The sequence below is a fragment of the Triticum urartu genome, chromosome 4 (assembly GCF_003073215.2).
Source record: "Triticum urartu cultivar G1812 chromosome 4, Tu2.1, whole genome shotgun sequence".
Taxonomy (NCBI): domain Eukaryota; kingdom Viridiplantae; phylum Streptophyta; class Magnoliopsida; order Poales; family Poaceae; genus Triticum; species Triticum urartu.
Genome location: NC_053025.1, coordinates 422,169,867 through 422,179,558, shown reverse-complemented (window position 1 = coordinate 422,179,558; position 9,692 = coordinate 422,169,867).

Below are 9,692 nucleotides of genomic sequence, written 5' to 3'. Positions count from 1 at the left end.
CAGCATTCTCAATCCCAATTAAGTAACATCATTAAACCCAACCAAATTAATTTAAAGTAACATGATGAGATTCACATGATAATCCAAGTACTAGATACTCAAAACGTCCATAACCGGGGACACGGCTAATCATGATTAGTTTATACACTCTGCAGAGGTTTGCGCACTTTTCCCCACAAGACTCGATCTCCTCCGTTGGATTTCTCGCACTACATGGTGTTTGAGAAACGGATGACCGAGACATAGTCTTTCAGAAGCGTTTGCACCTTACGATGGGTAGACCATACCACCTACAACCCCTACATCTGCTAGTCTACCACTATAAGAGTTCACATGACTTAATCAACTATGCTAGAGCCCATAATAGCTTGTGGCTGCACACGGAAGTTTCTAGTATGAATAATCTCATGATCCCTTTGAGCCTGGGTGGCGGTCCATAAAAAAACAGGCAATCCTAGAATACCCAGGTGCCTAGACAGGCAATCGCTGGAATACCCAGCTGCCTCAATCCACCCAGATGTGTGTTAAAGTTGCCACCTTAAGTAAACCATTAATTAACAATCTCACATCTGTCATGAAATACTCTCAAACCCAATCCACGTCTACGAGCATAGCATGGCAATATAAGCATAACGTAATAGTAACTCCCAAGGTTTGAATGCAGGGCAATAGGTTCCTACCTCATCAACTACTTCCCAATACCCACATGTTATCAATCCTACTCATGCAATGTTTGAGGGTGAAACTAATGCATAAAAACTGGGTATGAAAGGGATATGATCAAAGTGTGAACTTGCCTGCAATGTTGATGAAGATGGTTTGCATTCAAAACTCTTGATAGCTCTACTCGTCACACTCCGGTCAATCTATCGTAAGCAAGCAATAGTAACCACACATAAGCAATCACTCATAGATGGCAGAGAACCAAGAAAACAATTCGGAAAACATCAAAACCAAGAAAATAACTCTTGCAACATAAAACAATTTCTAACAGTACCAAATTAGGTGAATTTGGCCTTATCAGAAAGTTTAGGTCAAGAGCTTCGATTTGCAAAAATAATCAACTCAAACGGAGCTATGAGACTCAAGTTATGATCAAATGAAGTTTGAATCTAAATCTGATCTAATTCAAATTTTAAAATTTTCAAAAACATGTTTGAGTTGGATTACTGGATAGAGGAGATCATAACGAAGAAGTGGGCATTGGTTTCGTTCGATTTGGACTAACGAGTAAAAAGTTGTGATCGTTTGAATATTAGGGACTAATCTATAAAGAAAAACATCACAGATAGGTCCCTGGCCGAAAATTAAAAGAAAAAAGGGAAAATTCTAAATAACGAACGTTCGTTACCGAACGCTAATGAATGAATTCGTTCGCTGCGAAGGGATAAACAGCGAACGTGCACCCAATAGGACTAAAAAAACCGATCTAAAAAAATATAAAACCGAACTAAAAAAACGAGGCGGGTTACGGTTTATACCGGTTCACCCAAAAGAACCAACGACGGCGGTGGTTACTCCGGCGAGACGGGATGGCCGCGCGGCGGCTCCGGCTTGGCGCGGCAGCGACTTGCGGCGCGGGGCAAGGCGGCGGCAGCAGCAGCGCAAGCGGCGGCAGCAGCAGCGCAAGCGGCGGCAGCAGCAGCTGCTGCAGCGGCGGCGAGTGGTGGCGAGGGCGTTGGGCGGCGGCGGGAGCGAGCGGCGACTCTGTGCGAGGAGAGAAAGGTGGGGCCCGGGGCCTCGGGTATTTAAGGAGAGGGGGAGGGGTGGCGTGGGGGAGGGGCAAGAGGAGGCCGGCGGCGGCACGAAGGCGGCGGCGATGCCATGGCGGCTCGGGACTCCGTCCCGAGCTCGGGGACGAGCGGGGCGGGTGACGGGCTGGTTGGGCCGTGGCCTGGCGACTAGGCCGGCCCGGTCCGGTCGGTCCTAAGTTTTTTTTACATATACTCAGACAAATAAAAAAACAGAAAACAAATATATTATATAGGCATATAATATACCAAAATTTTCAGAAAAAGATTTCCAACAACATGGACATTTTTGTAAAGTCAAATAAAACCCAGAATAATTCAAATAATTCAAAAAGTGCTACTGCTCTATTAAAATCCAATAAAAATCATTTTAAAAATACCAAAATTAATTCAAATTTATTTTTCTCCAATTTTCTGATGTAGGGAATCATGTTACCCTATTTTCCATGTATTTTATTTTTGGAAAAAAAATAATTTGGATAAAACTCAAATAACCCAAATTGAAAAATAATTTCAAATGGATTTTAAATTTGAGTTCTTTGAAACTCCCAACTCATATTTCATACGATTTGAAGAAGTCATTTTATCTTCTCTCATGAAAATCATTGAGTTGCTTAAAGTTTCAGAACTGGAAATATTTTTAGATGAAATTCAAATATTTTCAGCACCCCTTTTTATTTATTTAAATGGAAGAAGTCATGTCATCTTCTCTCGAGGGTTTTGTATTTGAAAGGAATTTGAATTCACGGAGATCAAAATGCAAAAGGTGAAAGTTTGGGAAAGTCCTTTTATTCCCTCTCATTTAACTTTCAAAAAGTTTCGAATTTCACTCAATCAATCACACAACAATCAAACAAACAATCAATCTATCTATTTATTACAACATTCCAAAATTTAGAATTTTGGGATGTTACAAACCTACCACCCTTAAAATGAATCTCGTCCTCGAGATTCAGAGAGGCTAGCAAGAAAAAGGTTAGGGTTTGGGGGTCTTCTCAAAATCCATCAATTGTTGCAGGAGGGGGTCTGGGGTGCTACCACCCTTAGAAGCATGGTTACAGTTCCATCAAAGCTCATATACTTCATCCATATTGTTAACCGTGTCGGTCTTCTCAGATCTTTAGGATAATTCCTTATCCGGGCTCTTCTGGTAGTGGCATAACCTTTTCCTCAATTCTTCTGTCTTTCATCTTGGTAATGTTCTTCTGTGACTGGGTCTTCTTAGCTGACGGGTCTGGTGCCAAAACTAAACAACTATCGATATCTCATGGTGGTCAACAATTTATGGTTTCTTCTGCAGGAAATGGGTTTGGTTGATCCTCACCGTATAACCTATGGTTGGCAAAAACTGCCTTATACAAGGGAAAAATACCTATACCATTCTAAGGCTTAAACAAGGTTTTGATCATCGTCTCAGTACTATAGGTAAGTCACTCAGATTTACCATCCCATATAGCAAGGCAAATAATAAGAGTAAGTCAGTATGGTGATCAATCCATCCCGCACCCAAATCATTACCATGTATACAGTTTAGCGAATCTCGCATACTAACACTCAGTCATCCTCACAAGCATTGCAGAATTTCTCTTGTCCATGAATTGTGTTCGGAATAATCCATTGATTCTGCAAGCCAAAGAAACATCTATCATTCCTTCACAACTCTCAGGTTTTGCATTACTCCTATAAGATCGTCTATCGATAAAATCGTAACTTCTTCCAGGGTTTTTCCTTCAGCAAGAATGTGCTTACTTCTTGGCATGTCCTGGGGCCTGTGGGTTATGGCCCATCTCATCACTTGTAATCCTTGAACACATTATCGGGGCAACTGATCATTATTCCAACTTCCAACTTCCTAGTATTCTTAAATCCATCCAATTGTATTGTCTTCCTTCCTTCTATTGGCACCAAACTAGGACATGATTACTCAGACTCATCATGGAGTTTCCATTGATCCATATTTCCGACATCATACCTCCTTTATATCCAATAGTAATTTATCTCTTCATCCTCGTGGGATATCCCTCATACCGAGATAAAAACCTACACTTATGAAGTCAATATTCCACTTCATGGAACATCATTATCCTTTCCAGGGTCAAGCGTCCTTACTGGGGAATATTGGCCATCTCTGCATGGCACTTCTTCAACTGGGAAACGTGAAACACATCATGAACTCCTGACAGTCCTACGAGTGACTCCAACTTGTTGGCCACTTCTCCCATACGCTCCAAAACTTGATATGGTCCTACAAATCTCGGGGCTAACTTTCCTTTAACTCCAAATCGTTTAACTCCTCGCGGAGGGGGCACACGAAGACATGCTCTATCTCCAATTTCATAGACTACCTCCTTGAGTTTTTGAGTCTGCATAACTCTTCTGCCTAGACTGAGCTACCTTCAGTCTATCTCGAATAAACTTAATATTCTATTCTGACTCCTTGATCACATTTGGTCCAAACAACTGACGGTCTCCAACTTCATCCCACACACTCTTGGGGTATCACACATATCGAGACCAAACTCATATTCATTTTGTCTGAAATCCACTTAGTGGAGTTTCCTTATCTTTTCCAGGGGTCAACGGTTCTTACAGGGTACTACCACCCTTAAAATGCACAAATCTTCCATAGACTATATTTCTCATATCCTCAGAATGGCCAAAATTCTTCTTCATAGAGTAACAACTCATAAAATCCATATCAGTACCAATGATGCTAACTTTATTCATTCTCCAATGATTACGATCTCTCGCTTTTCCATTACATGTCTCAACTCAACACCTCAATACAAAAGAGTTGTTCCCACTACTTCTACTACTACTACATTACTTCTCATAGACACAACTAATTGTCACAAGTCTCCTTCTCCTTGGGACAATCCCTGGCAAAGTGCCCTGCTTCATTACAAGGAAAACATATTACTTCTAACAAGTCTCGAGGTTTCCTTTTTGGGCAACTGCTGAGGTAGTGCCCTGACTCCTTGCACCTGTAACATGTGATATGACTCAGGTCCCTCCTGGGCTCCAATCGGTTTCTCTTCCTGGACTTTTCCATTCCAATCAGGGCTTCTATTTCCTGTGGGTCATATTCTACTTCCTCTGTCGGGAATTCTACTAGATCCCCATTCATGCAATTCTGGGAGATGTGTCCTTCTTCTCCACATGAATAGCATGACTTGGTGCAGGGTTTAATTGGTTCTTCTTTGGGTGTGTCCCCCACCTTTTCCTTCATCAAAGTTTCTTCTAAAATTTCCATGAGGGCTCATTCCATTACTTCTTTCTTCTGCTGGATGGTTCGTTGTACCATGGGGTAAATGTGACACTGAGCAGGATAGTGGGTAGTTCCTTCACACAAGAAACAAGTAATCTGCCTAGTTGGGCATTCTTCAACTGGGTGACTTCCTTCACAATTAGGGCATTCATCCTTGTGTTCTTTATGGGTGTGTTCTATTTCTCCACAAATCTTGCATGCACAAGGTTTCTTCATATCCTTTCCATAAGTCTTCAACTTCTGGGACACAAACCGAGACTTTGGCAGAGTCAACTTAAATTCTTTCCAAGTGGTTACTCCTTGCCATCCATTGATGGTTTGGTACATCCTCCACCAAGTAACAGCACCTCTTTCAAAGCACTGAAGAGCATGCTGGGTCATATCCTTTCCGACTATAGGGTTATTCTTCATGTGATCCTCCATGTTCCGAATCCATTGGTCCGTCTCCAATTGACTTATCGGTCCAGAAAATATAAGCTCATCTTCATTCATCCTCTATTGGGTCCATGGGTTTGGGGTGAGATAAGAGAGATAGAGAGGGATACACACAATACAAACAAAAGTTTTGAAAAGACATATTTTATTGTGGCTGGCGAAAAACATCAAACAAATGACAGCTCACAGCCGTCACATCTAACGTAGGCATATAACAGGGGTTTGGTCTTCTAAAGGTCAATAAATCTTCAACGTCGCCTAACTCTTCAAGTCTTGTTCATGCCTCCAATGGCTTCTTCCGATCATGCTTGTGTTTCTCAAGTCCTTTTGCCAGCTCATCTCTGCTGTAGCAAAGTCTCTGGTGACATCCTTGAATATTCTGGAGTTGCATTCCAAACTTCTGGGTTTCAACATCCTTGGCATGAGCCATGGTCATACTGTCATTCAGTTCCTGACAATCTTCGGTATCTCGAGGTTGTAGCTCCTCCAGCTTGGCTACTTCAACTTTTGGGTCCTAAGTTCTTCACGAAATGCTCCTTGTCAAAATACGGCTTCTTGTAGCTCCATCTTAACTTCTTGATATAACACTCCAGATCCTGGTGATACACCAGCTAAGGTTAAAACTTCATCTCTGCTGATAGATGCTCCATCAGCCTTCTACCATCCAATCCTTCCGAAGAAATGCCTGCTTAACTCAGCCCGGTGACAAATAGCATAAGCGGGTGATGACATCACAGATAACCATGTTTCTGCTCTTGTCATTTCCATGTGCTATCTCTCCATAGTTGATATCTCCTGCCTTAGGGTTTTCCTTGACAAAACTTCGAGTTCTAATGCTCCATGTTCCGGTCTTTCTCCAATACACCTTGATCTCGGGTATTGACAGCTTCCATATTTTGCCAAGTTCCATAAGGGTAGCCTTCCTAGGTCATACAAATCTGGAAATGCTTCATAGCCTCCAAATTCTACTAGTCTTCAGAGTCTTCAACAGTTGTAGCTTCCATTATCATAATGTATGGTAAAATCCTCTTTATTCCGTAGTGGTCGTGGTTGTCCGATATCTTGTACTTCTTGGAGTGGCCTCATTAGTCGAATCTTCGAGTGGTCAAAAGAGGAAAGGGATATGGTCTCACTAAAAGGGAATATTTGAATAAGCTCATAAGAGAAGAGAGGTAAACGATCTTTTTGAAAAGTAAAGTTTTAGAGAAAAAAATCTTTCCTATGGGCTTGCCAGTTTCTAGGGCCACATCCTACAGTCAACATCTGCTCTGATACCATCTTGTAGCGACCCGACCCGAATGGATCAAGTCTCTATGCTTAAGTGTCATCCCTGGATCGGTATGCTGACACACACAGTACTCGAGGATTTATAACAAGGTAAATCACATGTAAAAGTAACGTAAATACTATTACCTCAATCCAAAATAGCGGAAGTAACAAGGTTGTGGATTCCCATCAACACCAATGGCAAAGTTGAGTGTAGAAATCGTAACCCTAACGTATCACTTACTCATCGTAAGATAACCCTGCAACATGAGACGTTGCAGCCACAAAGGGTCAGTACATTGAATGTACTGGCAAATTCAAACCATAGAGAATGATGAATAAAGGCTATCACTACATGCATATCTGGCTGGTGGAAAAGCTCTATGGTTATAGTTTTTTGCAAAAAAAGCCAGTTTTTCCCTACTACAAAAGGAATACATTTTATTTAACTATCATGGTGGTTGTTAAACATTGAGAATGGTTGAAAGCATTCTCAATCCCAATTAAGTAACATCATAAAACCCAACCAAATTAATTTAAAGTAACATGATGAGATTCACATGATAATCCAAGTACTAGATACTCAAAACGTCCATAACCGGGGACACGGCTAATCATGATTAGTTTATACACTCTGCTGAGGTTTGCGCACTTTTCCCCACAAGACTCAATCTCCTCCGTTGGATTTCTCGCACTACATGGTGTTTGAGAAATGGATGACCGAGACATAGTCTTTCAGAAGCGTTTGCACCTTACGATGAGTGGACCGTACCACCTACAACCCCTACATCTGCTAGTCTACCACTATAAGAGTTCACACAACTTAATCAACTATGCTAGAGCCCATAATAGCTTGTGGATACACACAGAAGTTTCTAGTATGAATAATCTCATGATCCCTTTGAGCCTGGGTGGTGGTCCATAAAAAACAGGCAATCCTGGAATACCCAGGTGCCTAGACAGGCAATCGCTGGAATACCCAGGTGCCTCAATCCACCCAGATGTGTGTTAAAGTTGCCACCTTAAGTAAACCATTACTTAACAATCTCACATCTGTCATGAAATACTCTCAAACCCAATCCACGTCTACGAGCATAGCATGGCAATATAAGCATAACGTAATAGTAACTCCCAAGGTTTGAATGCAGGGCAATAGGTTCCTACCTCATCAACTACTTCCCAATACCCACATGTTATCAATCCTACTCATGCAATGTTTGAGGGTGAAACTAATGCATAAAAACTGGGTATGAAAGGGATATGATCAAAGTGTGAACTTGCCTGCAATGTTGATGAAGATGGTTTGCATTCAAAACTCTTGATAGCTCTACTCGTCACACTCCGGTCAATCTATCATAAGCAAGCAATAGTAACCACACATAAGCAATCACTCCAAGATGGGAGAGAACCAAGAAAACAATTCGGAAAACATCAAAACCAAGCAAATAACTCTTGCAACATAAAACAATTTCTAACAGTACCAAATTAGGTGAATTTGGCCTTATCAGAAAGTTTAGGTCAAGAGCTTCGATTTGCAAAAAGAATCAACTCAAACGGAGCTATGAGACTCAAGTTATGATCAAATGAAGTTTGAATCTAAATCTGATCTAATTCAAATTTTAAAATTTTCAAAAACATGTTTGAGTTGGATTACTGGATAGAGGAGATCATAACGAAGAAGTGGGCATTGGTTTCGTTCGATTTGGACTAACGAGTAAAAAGTTGTGATCGTTTGAATATTAGGGAAAAACATCACAGATAGGTCCCTGGCCGAAAATTAAAAGAAAAAAGGGAAAATTCTAAATAACGAACGTGCAACCAATAGGGATAAATCACAAATAATTTGGAAAACATCACAGATAAAAAGGGAAAACATCACAGATAATTTGGACTAATGAATTCGTTCGCTGCGAAGGGATAAACAGCGAACGTGCACCCAATAGGACTAAAAAAACCGATCTAAAAAATATAAAACCGAACTAAAAAAACGAGGCGGGTTACGGTTTATACCGGTTCGCCCAAAAGAACCAGCGACGGCGGTGGTTACTCCGGCGAGACGGGATGGCGGCGCGGCGGCTCCGGCGTGGCGCGGCAGCGACTTGCGACGCGACGGGCGACGCGCGGCAAGGCGGCAGCGCAAGCGGTGGCAGCAGCAGCAGCTGCAGCAGCGGCGAGTGGTGGCGAGGGCGTTGGGCGACGGCGGGCTAGATGCGAGCCGCGGCGGCGGGAGCGAGCGGCGGCTCTGTGCGAGGAGAGAAAGGCGGGGCCCGGGGCCTCGGGTATTTAAGGAGAGGGGGCGAGGGGTGGCGTGGGGGAGGGGCAAGAGGAGGCCGGCGGCGGCACGGAGTGGCGACTGGGCCGGTCCGGTCCGGTCGGTCCTAAGTTTTTTTACATATACTCAAACAAATAAAAAAATAGAAAAGAAATATATTATATAGGAATATAATATATAAAAAATTTTAGAAAAAGATTTCCAACAACATGGACATTTTTGTAAAGTCAAATAAAATCCAGAATAATTCAAATAATTCAAAAAGTGCTACTGCTCTATTAAAATCCAATAAAAATCATTTTAAAAATACCAAAATTAATTCAAATTTATTTTTCTCCAATTTTCTGATGTAGGGAATCATGTTACCCTATTTTCCATGTATTTTATTTTTGGAGAAAAATAATTTGAATAAAACTCAAATAACCCAAATTGAAAAATAATTTCAAATGGATTTTAAATTTGAGTTCTTTGAAACTCCCAACTCATATTTCATATGTTTTGAAGAAGTCATTTTATCTTCTCTCATGAAAATCATTGAGTTGCTTAAAGTTTCAGAACTAGAAATATTTTCAGATGAAATTCAAATATTTTCAGCACCCCTTTTCATTTATTTAAGTGGAAGAAGTCATGTCATCTTCTCTCGAGGGTTTTGTATTTGAAAGGAATTTGAATTCACGGAGATCAAAATGCAAAAGGTGAA